This window comes from Chiloscyllium punctatum, unplaced genomic scaffold, assembly GCF_047496795.1.
Source record: "Chiloscyllium punctatum isolate Juve2018m unplaced genomic scaffold, sChiPun1.3 scaffold_1762, whole genome shotgun sequence".
NCBI classification, from domain to species: Eukaryota; Metazoa; Chordata; class Chondrichthyes; order Orectolobiformes; family Hemiscylliidae; genus Chiloscyllium; species Chiloscyllium punctatum.
The window spans coordinates 7,501-20,000 of record NW_027311495.1 but is presented as its reverse complement, the minus strand read 5'-3'; positions in this window follow the sequence as shown (position 1 = coordinate 20,000).

Here is a 12,500-nt window from a genome sequence, read left to right as displayed (position 1 = left end):
TTTAGACTTCCCTGAGCTCTCCGGCTTGCACCGGGACCCCTTTCGCCTGCAGGTCCCGAGCCGCCTTTATTTTTAATTTTCTGTTACGAGTATCGTGTGCCCCAAACCTGCGTGATAAGCACCGCAGGGCGGCAGAGCCATCGCGCTTGGCCGGGTGGCAGAGGAGGACCAGACTATTCACAGATAGCGGCCCAACGACTCCCAGAGCCGGTGGTGCGGCACGCGAGGTCTGCTCTCATCACAAGTGGCTTTAGGGAGTGCTAAGGCAAGGTTCTGCGGCCTCCACCCTCATCGCAACACCCAGGGTTAGCCAACTCCTCATGTCGTCGAGAGACCTCCGCACAGGCCTCTGACTTAACTCTCAGAATGGACGGAAAGAGCCGGGTAAGCCTTTCAAAAGATTCGACCACGTGCCGAAAACTTTAGACTTCCGTGAGCTCTCCGGCTTGCACCGGGACCCCTTTCGCCTGCAGGTCCCGAGCCGCCTTTATTTTTAATTTGCTGTTACGAGTATCGTGTGCCCCAAACCTGCGTGATAAGCACCGCAGGGCGGCAGAGCCATCGCGATTGGCCGGGTGGCAGAGGAGGACCAGACTATTCACAGATAGCGGCCCAACGACTCCCAGAGCCGGTCGTGCGGCGCGCGAGGTCTGCTCTCTTCACAAGAGGCTTTATTAGGGAGTGCTAAGGCAAGGTTCTGTGCCCTCCACCCTCATCGCAACACCCATGGGAGCCTCCGGTCGTCAATAGACCGCCGCACCGGCCTCTGACTGACTCTCAGAATGGACGGAAAGAGCCGGGTAAGCCTTTCAAAAGATTCGACCACGTGCCGAAAACTTTAGACTTCCGTGAGCTCTCCGGCTTGCACCGAGACCCGAAGTCGACGTGCTAAGCACCACGGGACCCCTTTCGCCTGCAGGTCCCGAGCCGCCTTTATTTGCTGTTACGAGCATCGTGTGCCCCATACCTGCGTGACGAGCACCGCAGGGCGGCAGAGCCATCGCACTTGGCCGGGTGGCAGAGGAGGACCAGACTATTCACAGATAGCGGCCCAACGACACCCAGAGCCGGTCGTGCGGCGCGCGAGGTCTGCTCTCATCACAAGAGGCTTTAGGGAGTGCTCAGGCAAGGGTCAGCCCGCAGCCTTCCTGGCAACACCCAGGGGAACCAGGCCACTCGCGTCTCTCGCCTTCATTTTCGACACGAGCGCCTGCGGAGGGCCACCACCCCCTCCGATTGTCAAGAGACCTCCGCACCGGCCTCTGACTTACTCTCAGAATGGACGGAAAGAGCCGGGTAAGCCTTTGAAAAGATTCGACCACGTGCCGAAAACTTTAGACTTCCGTGAGCTCTCCGGCTTGCACCGAGACCCGAAGTCGACGTGCTTAGCACCACGGGACCCCTTTCGCCTGCAGGTCCCGAGCCGCCTTTTATTTTTGTTACGAGTATCGTGTTCCCCAAACCTGGGTGACGAGCACCGCAGGGCGGCAGAGCCATCGCGCTTGTCCGGGTGGCAGAGGAGGACCAGACTATTCACAAATAGCGGCCCAACGACTCCCAGAGCCGGTCGTGCGGCAGGCGAGGTCTGCTCTCATCACAAGAGGCTTTAGGGAGTGCTCAGGCAACGGTCAGCCCGCAGCCTTCTTGGCAACACCCAAGGGAACCAGGCCACTCGCGTCTCTCGCCTTCATTTTGGACACGAGCGCCTGTGGAGGGACGGCCGGAGTCAACGTGGGGTTTGCCCGCCCTCCAATAGTGTCAAAAGACCGCCGCACAAGTCTCTGACTGACTCTTAGAACAGACAGAAAGAGTTTGTCAAATCTGTCAAAAAATTGACAAAGTGTCAAAAATTCGACTTCCAAGAGCTCTCCGGCATGCACTCATACCTGTCATTAAAGTGCTATGCCCGTGGAACCGTTTTTCGGATGCCTTTCAGAACGGTCCCGCGCCGCCATTTTGTTCTAAAAATCGTGTTCCCATATATCTCCGGGTACCCCGCCAACCTCACTGCGGAAAAACTACAAGTGGCACTGAATGGGTCTGAATTCCAAATTTGACTGCATCGGTCTGGAACTCGGTCCGGTCAAAACCGTTTGGATTTTTCTCGGTCCGGACTTCCGCGACAGACAAAGTTAAAGTTTTCGGGCTGCAGGCACAAAACGACAGCTGGCCATTTGCCGGGCTCAATTCACCCAATTCCTCCGGCACTTCGGAGCACATGTTCGGTGTAAGTTTGCGAATCTTTCCCGATGCTGCAGCATTTTCCTCCGCTGACACTTAGAATATTTTTCACACTTTGCTGAAAATTTTTCTAAGTGTTTTTTTCCAAGTTTTCCTGGTTACTGATTTCTTCTTTTTAAACATTTTTCTAAGTTTTTCTGGTTACTGATTTCTTCTTTTTAAACATTTTTCGCCGTTTTTCTGGTTACTGATTTCTTCTTTTTAAACATTTTTCGCCGTTTTTCTGGTTACTGATTTCTTCTTTTTAAACATTTTTCTAAGTTTTTCTGGTTACTCATTTCTTCTTTTTAAACATTTTTCTAAGTTTTTCTGGTTACTGATTTCTTCTTTTTAAACATTTTTCTAAGTTTTTCTGGTTACTCATTTCTTCTTTTTAAACATTTTTCTAAGTTTTTCTGGTTACTCACTTCTTCTTTTTAAACATTTTTCGCCGTTTTTCTGGTTACTGATTTCTTCTTTTTAAACATTTTTCGCCGTTTTTCTGGTTACTGATTTCTTCTTTTTAAACATTTTTCTAAGTTTTTCTGGTTACTCATTTCTTCTTTTTAAACATTTTTCTAAGTTTTTCTGGTTACTGATTTCTTCTTTTTAAACATTTTTCTAAGTTTTTCTGGTTACTCATTTCTTCTTTTTAAACATTTTTCTAAGTTTTCCTGGTTACTCACTTCTTCTTTTTAAACATTTTTCTAAGTTTTTCTGGTTACTGATTTCTTCTTTTTAAACATTTTTCTAAGTTTTTCTGGTTACTCATTTCTTCTTTTTAAACATTTTTCTAAGTTTTTCTGGTTACTGACTTCTTCTTTTTAAACATTTTTCGCAGTTTGTCTGGTTACTGATTTCTTCTTTTTAAACATTTTTCGCCGTTTTTCTGGTTACTGATTTCTTCTTTTTAAACATTTTTCTAAGTTTTCCTGGTTACTCATTTCTTCTTTTTAAACATTTTTCGCAGTTTTTCTGGTTACTGATTTCTTCTTTTTAAACATTTTTCTAAGTTTTCCTGGTTACTGATTTCTTCTTTTTAAACATTTTTCGCAGTTTTTCTGGTTACTGATTTCTTCTTTTTAAACATTTTTCTAAGTTTTTCTGGTTACTGATTTCTTCTTTTTAAACATTTTTCTAAGTTTTTCTGGTTACTCACTTCTTCTTTTTAAACATTTTTCTAAGTTTTTCTGGTTACTCACTTCTTCTTTTGAAACATTTTTCTAAGTTTTTCTGGTTACTGATTTCTTCTTTTTAAACATTTTTCTAAGTTTTTCTGGTTACTGATTTCTTCTTTTTAAACATTTTTCGCCGTTTGTCTGGTTACTGATTTCTTCTTTTTAAACATTTTTCGCCGTTTTTCTGGTTACTGATTTCTTCTTTTTAAACATTTTTCTAAGTTTTTCTGGTTACTCACTTCTTCTTTTTAAACATTTTTCTAAGTTTTTCTGGTTACTGATTTCTTCTTTTTAAACATTTTTCTAAGTTTTCCTGGTTACTGATTTCTTCTTTTTAAACATTTTTCGCAGTTTTTCTGGTTACTGATTTCTTCTTTTTAAACATTTTTCTAAGTTTTTCTGGTTACTGATTTCTTCTTTTTAAACATTTTTCTAAGTTTTTCTGGTTACTGACTTCTTCTTTTTAAACATTTTTCTAAGTTTTCCTGGTTACTGATTTCTTCTTTTTAAACATTTTTCGCAGTTTGTCTGGTTACTGATTTCTTCTTTTTAAACATTTTTCGCAGTTTTTCTGGTTACTGATTTCTTCTTTTTAAACATTTTTCTAAGTTTTTCTGGTTACTCACTTCTTCTTTTATAACATTTTTCTAAGTTTTCCTGGTTACTGATTTCTTCTTTTTAAACATTTTTCTAAGTTTTCCTGGTTACTGATTTCTTCTTTTTAAACATTTTTCTAAGTTTTCCTGGTTACTGATTTCTTCTTTTTAAACATTTTTCTAAGTTTTTCTGGTTACTCATTTCTTCTTTTTAAACATTTTTCGCAGTTTTTCTGGTTACTGATTTCTTCTTTTTAAACATTTTCCTAAGTTTTCCTGGTTACTGATTTCTTCTTTTTAAACATTTTTCTAAGTTTTCCTGGTTACTCATTTCTTCTTTTTGATCATTTTTCTAAGTTTTCCTGGTTACTGATTTCTTCGTTTTGAACATTTTTCTAAGTTTTCCTGGTTACTCACTTCTTCTTTTCAAACATTTTTCTTCGTTTTTCTGTTTACTCATTTAGCACTTTCAGGCACTTTCCCATCATTTCCTCGTTCCCGATTTCACCCTTTAAAACGCTTTCGGGCATTTCCCTAAGTTTTGCGGTTCACTCGTTTGGGACTCACTGACACCTTCTCTAGCTTCCCTGCTCACTTTTTTCGTACTGTTGAGAAAATTCGAACCCTTTCCTTAACTATGCCGGTTACTGACTTCACCGCTTCAGACCCTTGTCCCCGTAATGAAAGATACCATTTCCCACCGTGGGAAATGCACGAAAATCGGACTGAACACGGGGGAGGCTCCCCCCTCGAAGGCGAGACCGTCGGCAGAACCGCCGGGTCAAACCCGGCTGAGCTACCCGGCTTACAAGTCTCAAAGTCGGTATGAGCAGTCACGTCCACCCCCATTCCCTTTTGGACCACTTCCCACGGTTCCAAATGCATGAAAATCGGCCTGTACACGGGGGAGGCACCCGCCTCGAAGACGAGACCGTCGGCAGAACCGCCGGGTCAAACCCGGCTGAGCTACCCGGCTCGGAAGCGCCAAAGTCGGGTTGAGCAGTCACATTCACTCCCATCCCCTTTTGGGCAACTTCCCACGGTTGGAAATGCATGGAAATCGGACTGAACACGGGGGAGGCTCCCCCCTCGAAGGCGAGACCGTCGGCAGAACCGCCGGATCAAACCCGGCTGAGCTACCCGGCTTACAAGTCTCAAAGTCGGTATGAGCAGACACGTCCACCCCCATTCCCTTTTGGACCACTTCCCACGGTTCGAAATGCACGAAAATCGGCCTGTACACGGGGGAGGCACCCGCCTCGAAGACGAGACCGTCGGCAGAACCGCCGGGTCAAACCCGGCCGGGCTACCCGGGTTAGAAGCCCTAGAGTCGGGTTGAGCAGTCACAATCACTCCCATCCCCTTTTGAACCTGTTCCCACCGTTGGAAATGCACGAAAATCGGCCTGTACACGGGGGGGGCTCCCCCCTCGAAGGCGAGACCGTCGGCAGAACCGCCGGGTCAAACCCGGCTGAGCTACCCGGCTTACAAGTCTCGAAGTCGGGTTGAGCAGTCACATTCACTCCCATCGACTTTTGGGCAACTTCCCACCGTTGCAAATGCATGAAAATCGGCCTGTACACGGGGGAGGCACCCGCCTCGAAGTCGAGACCGTCGGCAGAACCGCCGGGTCCAACCCGGCTGAGCTACCCGGCTTACAAGTCTCAAAGCCGGGTTGGGCAGTCACGTTCACCCCCATTCCCTTTTGGATCACTTCCCACGGTTCGAAATGCACGAAAACCGGCCTGTACACGGGGGAGGGTCCGCCCTCGAAGGCGAGACCGTCGGCAGAACCGCCGGGTCAAACCTGGCTGAGCTACCCGGCTTACAAGTCTCAAAGTCGGGTTGAGCAGTCACGTTCACTCCCATCGACTTTTAGACCACTTCCCACGGTTCGAAATGCACGAAAATCGGCCTGTACACGGGGGAGGCACCCGCCTCGAAGACGAGACCGTCGGCAGAACCGCCGGGTCAAACCCGGCCGAGCTACCCGGGTTAGAAGCCTCAGAGTCGGGTTGAGCAGTCACATTCACTCCCATCGACTTTTGGACCACTTCCCACCGTTGCAAATGCACGAAAATCGGCCTGTACACGGGGGAGGCACCCGCCTCGAAGACGAGACCGTCGGCAGAACCGCCGGAACAAACCCGGCTGAGCTACCCGGCTTACAAGTCTCAAAGTCGGTATGAGCAGACACGTCCACCCCCATTCCCTTTTGGACCACTTCCCACGGTTCGAAATGCATGAAAATCGGCCTCTATACGGGGGAGGCACCCGCCTCGAAGACGAGACCGTCGGCAGACCCGCCGGGTCAAACCCGGCCGGGCTACCCGGGTTAGAAGCCTCAGAGTCGGGTTGAGCAGTCGCATTCACCCCCATCCCCTTTTGAACCTCTTCCCACCGTTGGAAATGCACGGAAATCGGCCTGTACACGGGGGAGGCCCCCCTCTCGAAGGCGAGACCGACGGCAGAACCGCCGGGTCAAACCCGGCCGAGCTACCCGGGTTAGAAGCCTCAGAGTCGGGTTGAGCAGTCACATTCACTCCCATCCCCTTTTGAACCTGTTCCCACCGTTGGAAATGCACGAAAATCGGCCTGTACACGGGGGAGGCCCCCCTCTCGAAGACGAGACCGTCGGCAGACCCGCCGGAACAAACCCGGCTGAGCTACCCGGCTTACAAGTCTCAAAGTCGGTATGAGCAGACACGTCCACCCCCATTCCCTTTTGGACCACTTCCCACGGTTCGAAATGCACGAAAATCGGCCTGTACACGGGGGAGGCACCCGCCTCGAAGACGAGACCGTCGGCAGAACCGCCGGGTCAAACCCGGCCGGGCTACCCGGGTTAGAAGCCCTAGAGTCGGGTTGAGCAGTCACAATCACTCCCATCCCCTTTTGAACCTGTTCCCACCGTTGGAAATGCACGAAAATCGGCCTGTACACGGGGGAGGCTCCCCCCTCGAAGGCGAGACCGTCGGCAGAACCGCCGGGTCAAACCCGGCTGAGCTACCCGGCTTACAAGTCTCGAAGTCGGGTTGAGCAGTCACATTCACTCCCATCGACTTTTGGGCAACTTCCCACCGTTGCAAATGCATGAAAATCGGCCTGTACACGGGGGAGGCACCCGCCTCGAAGTCGAGACCGTCGGCAGAACCGCCGGGTCCAACCCGGCTGAGCTACCCGGCTTACAAGTCTCAAAGCCGGGTTGGGCAGTCACGTTCACCCCCATTCCCTTTTGGATCACTTCCCACGGTTCGAAATGCACGAAAACCGGCCTGTACACGGGGGAGGGTCCGCCCTCGAAGGCGAGACCGTCGGCAGAACCGCCGGGTCAAACCTGGCTGAGCTACCCGGCTTACAAGTCTCAAAGTCGGGTTGAGCAGTCACGTTCACTCCCATCGACTTTTAGACCACTTCCCACGGTTCGAAATGCACGAAAATCGGCCTGTACACGGGGGAGGCACCCGCCTCGAAGACGAGACCGTCGGCAGAACCGCCGGGTCAAACCCGGCCGAGCTACCCGGCTTAAAAGTCTCAAAGTCGGTATGAGCAGTCACATTCACCCCCATCCCCTTTTGGACCACTTCCCACGGTTGGAAATGCATGAAAATCGGCCTGGACACGGGGGAGGCTCCCCCCTCGATGACGAGACCGTCGGCAGAACCGCCGGAACAAACCCGGCTGAGCTACCCGGCTTACAAGTCTCAAAGTCGGTATGAGCAGACACGTCCACCCCCATTCCCTTTTGGACCACTTCCCACCGTTGGAAATGCACGAAAATCGGCCTGTACACGGGGGAGGCACCGGCCTCGAAGACGAGACCGTCGGCAGAACCGCCGGGTCAAACCCGGCTGAGCTACCCGGCTTACAAGTCTCAAAGTCGGGTTGAGCAGTCACATTCACTCCCATCGACTTTTGGGCAACTTCCCACGGTTCGAAATGCACAAGATTCGGCCTGAACACGGGGGACGCTCCCCCCTCGAAGGCGAGACCGTCGGCAGACCCGCCGGGTCAAACCCGGCTGAGCTACCCGGCTCGGAAGCGCCAAAGTCGGTATGAGCAGTCACGTTCACTCCCATCCCCTTTTGGACCGCTTCCCACGGTACGAAATGCATGAAAATCGGCCTGTACACGGGGGAGGCACCCGCCTCGAAGACGAGACCGTCGGCAGAACCGCCGGGTCAAACCCGGCTGAGCTACCCGGCTTACAAGTCTCAAAGTCGGGTTGAGCAGTCACATTCACTCCCATCGACTTTTGGGCAACTTCCCACGGTTCGAAATGCATGAAAATCGGCCTGTACACGGTGGGCGCTCCCCCCTCGAAGGCGAGACCGTCGGCAGAACCGCCGGGTCAAACCCGGCTGAGCTACCCGGCTTAAAAGTCTCAAAGTCGGTATGAGCAGTCACATTCACCCCCATTCCCTTTTGGACCACTTCCCACGGTTGGAAATGCATGAAAATCGGCCTGGACACGGGGGAGGCTCCCCCCTCGATGACGAGACCGTCGGCAGAACCGCCGGAACAAACCCGGCTGAGCTACCCGGCTTACAAGTCTCAAAGTCGGTATGAGCAGACACGTCCACCCCCATTCCCTTTTGGACCACTTCCCACCGTTGGAAATGCACGAAAATCGGCCTGTACACGGGGGAGGCACCGGCCTCGAAGACGAGACCGTCGGCAGAACCGCCGGATCAAACCCGGCCGAGCTACCCGGGTTAGAAGCCTCAGAGTCGGGTTGAGCAGTCACGTCCACCCCCATTCCCTTTTGGACCACTTCCCACGGTTCGAAATGCACGAAAATCGGCCTGTACACGGGGGAGGGAGCCGCCTCGAAGACGAGACCGTCGGCAGAACCGCCGGTTCAAACCCGGCTGAGCTACCAGGCTCGGAAGCGCCAAAGTCGGGTTGAGCAGTCACATTCACTCCCATCCCCTTTTGGGCAACTTCCCACCGTTGCAAATGCATGAACATCGGCCTGTACACGGGGGAGGGAGCCGCCTCGAAGACGAGACCGTCGGCAGAACCGCCGGATCAAACCCGGCTGAGCTACCAGGCTCGGAAGCGCCAAAGTCGGTATGAGCAGTCACATTCACTCCCATCCCCTTTTGGGCCACTTCCCACGGTTCGAAATGCACGAAAATCGTACTGAACACGGGGGAGGCTCCCCCCTCCAAAACGAGACCATCGGCAGAATCGACGGGTCAAACCCGGCCGAGCTACCCGGGTTAGAAGCCTCAAAGTCGGGTTGAGCAGTCACGTCCACCCCCATCCCCTTTTGGACCACTTCCCACGGTTCGAAATGCACGAAAATCGGCCTGTACACGGGGGAGGCACCCGCCTCGAAGACGAGACCGTCGGCAGACCCGCCGGATCAAACCCGGCCGAGCTACACGGCTTACAAGTCTCAATGTCGGTATGAGCAGTCACGTCCACCCCTATTCCCTTTTGGACCACTTCCCACGGTACGAAATGCATGAAAATCGGCCTGTACACGGGGGAGGCACCCGCCTCGAAGACGAGACCGTCGGCAGAACCGCCGGGTCAAACCCGGCTGAGCTACCCGGCTCGGAAGCGCCAAAGTCGGGTTGAGCAGTCACATTCACTCCCATCGACTTTTGGGCAACTTCCCACGGTTCGAAATGCACAAAATTCGGCCTGAACACGGGGGACGCTCCCCCCTCGAAGGCGAGACCGTCGGCAGAACCGCCGGGTCAAACCCGGCTGAGCTACCCGGGTCGGAAGCGCCAAGGTCGGTATGAGCAGTCACATTCACTCCCATCCCCTTTTGGACCGCTTCCCACGGTTTGAAATGCACGAAAATCGGCCTGTACACGGGGGAGGCTCCGCCCTCGAAGGCGAGACCGACGGCAGAACCGCCGGGTCAAACCCGGCCGGGCTACCCGGGTTAGAAGCCTCAGAGTCGGGTTGAGCAGTCACATTCACCCCCATCCCCTTTTGAACCTCTTCCCACCGTTGGAAATGCACGAAAATCGGCCTGTACACGGGGGAGGCGCCCCTCTCGAAGGCGAGACCGACGGCAGAACCGCCGGGTCAAACCCGGCCGAGCTACCCGGGTTAGAAGCCTCAGAGTCGGGTTGAGCAGTCACATTCACCCCCATCCCCTTATGAACCTCTTCCCACCGTTGGAAATGCACGAAAATCGGCCTGTACACGGGGGAGGCCCCCCTCTCGAAGACGAGACCGTCGGCAGACCCGCCGGATCAAACCCGGCCGAGCTACACGGCTTACAAGTCTCGATGTCGGTATGAGCAGTCACGTCCACCCCCATTCCCTTTTGGACCACTTCCCACGGTACGAAATGCATGAAAATCGGCCTGTACACGGGGGAGGCACCCGCCTCGAAGACGAGACCGTCGGCAGAACCGCCGGGTCAAACCCGGCTGAGCTACCCGGCTCGGAAGCGCCAAAGTCGGGTTGAGCAGTCACATTCACTCCCATCCCCTTTTGGGCCACTTCCTACGGTTCGAAATGCATGAAAATCGGCCTGTACACGGGGGACGCTCCCCCCTCGAAGGCGAGGCCGTCGGCAGAACCGCCGGGTCAAACCCGGCTGAGCTACCCGGGTTAGATGCCTCAAAGTCGGGTTGAGCAGTCACATTCACCCCCATCCCCTTTCGGCCCCCTTCCCACGGTTGGAAATGCATGAAAATCGGCCTGTACACGGTGGGCGCTCCCCCCTCGAAGGTGAGACCTTCGGCAGAACCGCCGGGTCAAATCCTGCCGAGCTACCCGCGTTAGAGGTCTCAATGTCGGCTTCAGCAGTCACATTCAATCCCATTCCCGTTTGGACCTCTTCCCGCCGATGGAAATGCACAAAATTCGGCCTGAACACGCGGGGCGCTCCCCCCTCGAAGGCGAGACCGTCGCCAGAACCGCCGGGTCAAATCCGGCTGAGCTACCCGCGTTACAGGTCTCAAAGTCGGGTTGAGCAGTCACGTTCACCCCCATCCCCTTTCGGACCCCTTCCCACGGTTGGAAATGCATGAAAATCGGCCTGTACACGGTGGGCGCTCCCCCCTCGAAGGTGAGACCTTCGGCAGAACCGCCGGGTCAAATCCGGCCGAGCTACCCGCGTTAGAGGTCTCAATGTCGGCTTCAGCAGTCACATTCAATCCCATTCCCGTTTGGACCTCTTCCCGCCGATGGAAATGCACAAAATTCGGCCTGAACACGCGGGACGCTCCCCCCTCGAAGGCGAGACCGTCGCCAGAACCGCCGGGTCAAATCCGGCCGAGCTACCCGCGTTAGAGGTCTCAATGTCGGCTTCAGCAGTCACATTCAATCCCATTCCCTTTTGGAACACTTCCCGCCGTTAACAATGCACGATATTCGGCCTGAACACGCGGGACGCTCCCCCCTCGAAGGTGAGACCTTCGGCAGAACCGCCGGGTCAAATCCTGCCGAGCTACCCGCGTTACAGGTCTCAAAGTCGGCTTCAGCAGTCACATTCAATCCCATTCCCTTTTGGAACACTTCCCGCCGTTAACAATGCACGATATTCGGACTGAACACGGGGGCCGGTCCGCCCTCGAAGTCAACACCGTCCGCAGAACCGCCGGGGCAAATCCGGCTGAGCTACCCCGCCCCCGAACACTCAAAGTCCCTCTGAAGCCTTGCATTCGCCTCCTTGGAAAATTGACGTCAAACATTACCAAAATCGGGGGCACGAGCACTAAAGCTAAGTCTCACCCTTTCCCTATCCCTAACCAGGAACCGAACGCCCACCCTCAGCCTCACACCAACGCCGGTGCCACTCCAGACAGACACACCCTTCAAAACCACACCCATCCGGCCATGCAACTCAAAAAGGGTCCAAATTCAGAAACACCCCCTTCAAAAGGCACTCCATCCTCGGCCACACCACCGGGACATGCTCCCCTCGGCGATAATTAAGCCCCCACCACTATTTGAAGCCAACCGCAGCCGCAACTCGAACGGAGAAATCAGTAACCAATTCAAAAATGCGCTTGGTTACTGATTTCTACTGAGCCGAAAAAATTCTAAGTGTCGGTGGTTACTGATTTATACCAACCCGAAAATATTCTAAGTGTCAGTGGTTACTGATTTATACCAACTCGAAAATATTCTAAGTGTCGGTGGTTACTGATTTATACCAACCCGAAAAAACTCTAAGTGTCAGTGGTTACTGATTTGTACCGACCCGAAAAAATTCTAAGTGTCAGTGGTTACTGATTTATACCAACTCGGAAAAATTCTAAGTGTCAGTGGTTACTGATTTATACCAACTCGAAAATATTCTAAGTGTCGGTGGTTACTGATTTATACCAACCCGAAAATATTCTAAGTGTCAGTGGTTACTGATTTATACCAAGTCGAAAATATTCTAAGTGTCAGTGGTTACTGATTTATACCAACTCGAAAATATTCTAAGTGTCGGTGGTTACTGATTTATACCAACCCGAAAAAATTCTAAGTGTCAGTGGTTACTGATTTGTACCGACCCGAAAAAATTCTAAGTGTCAGT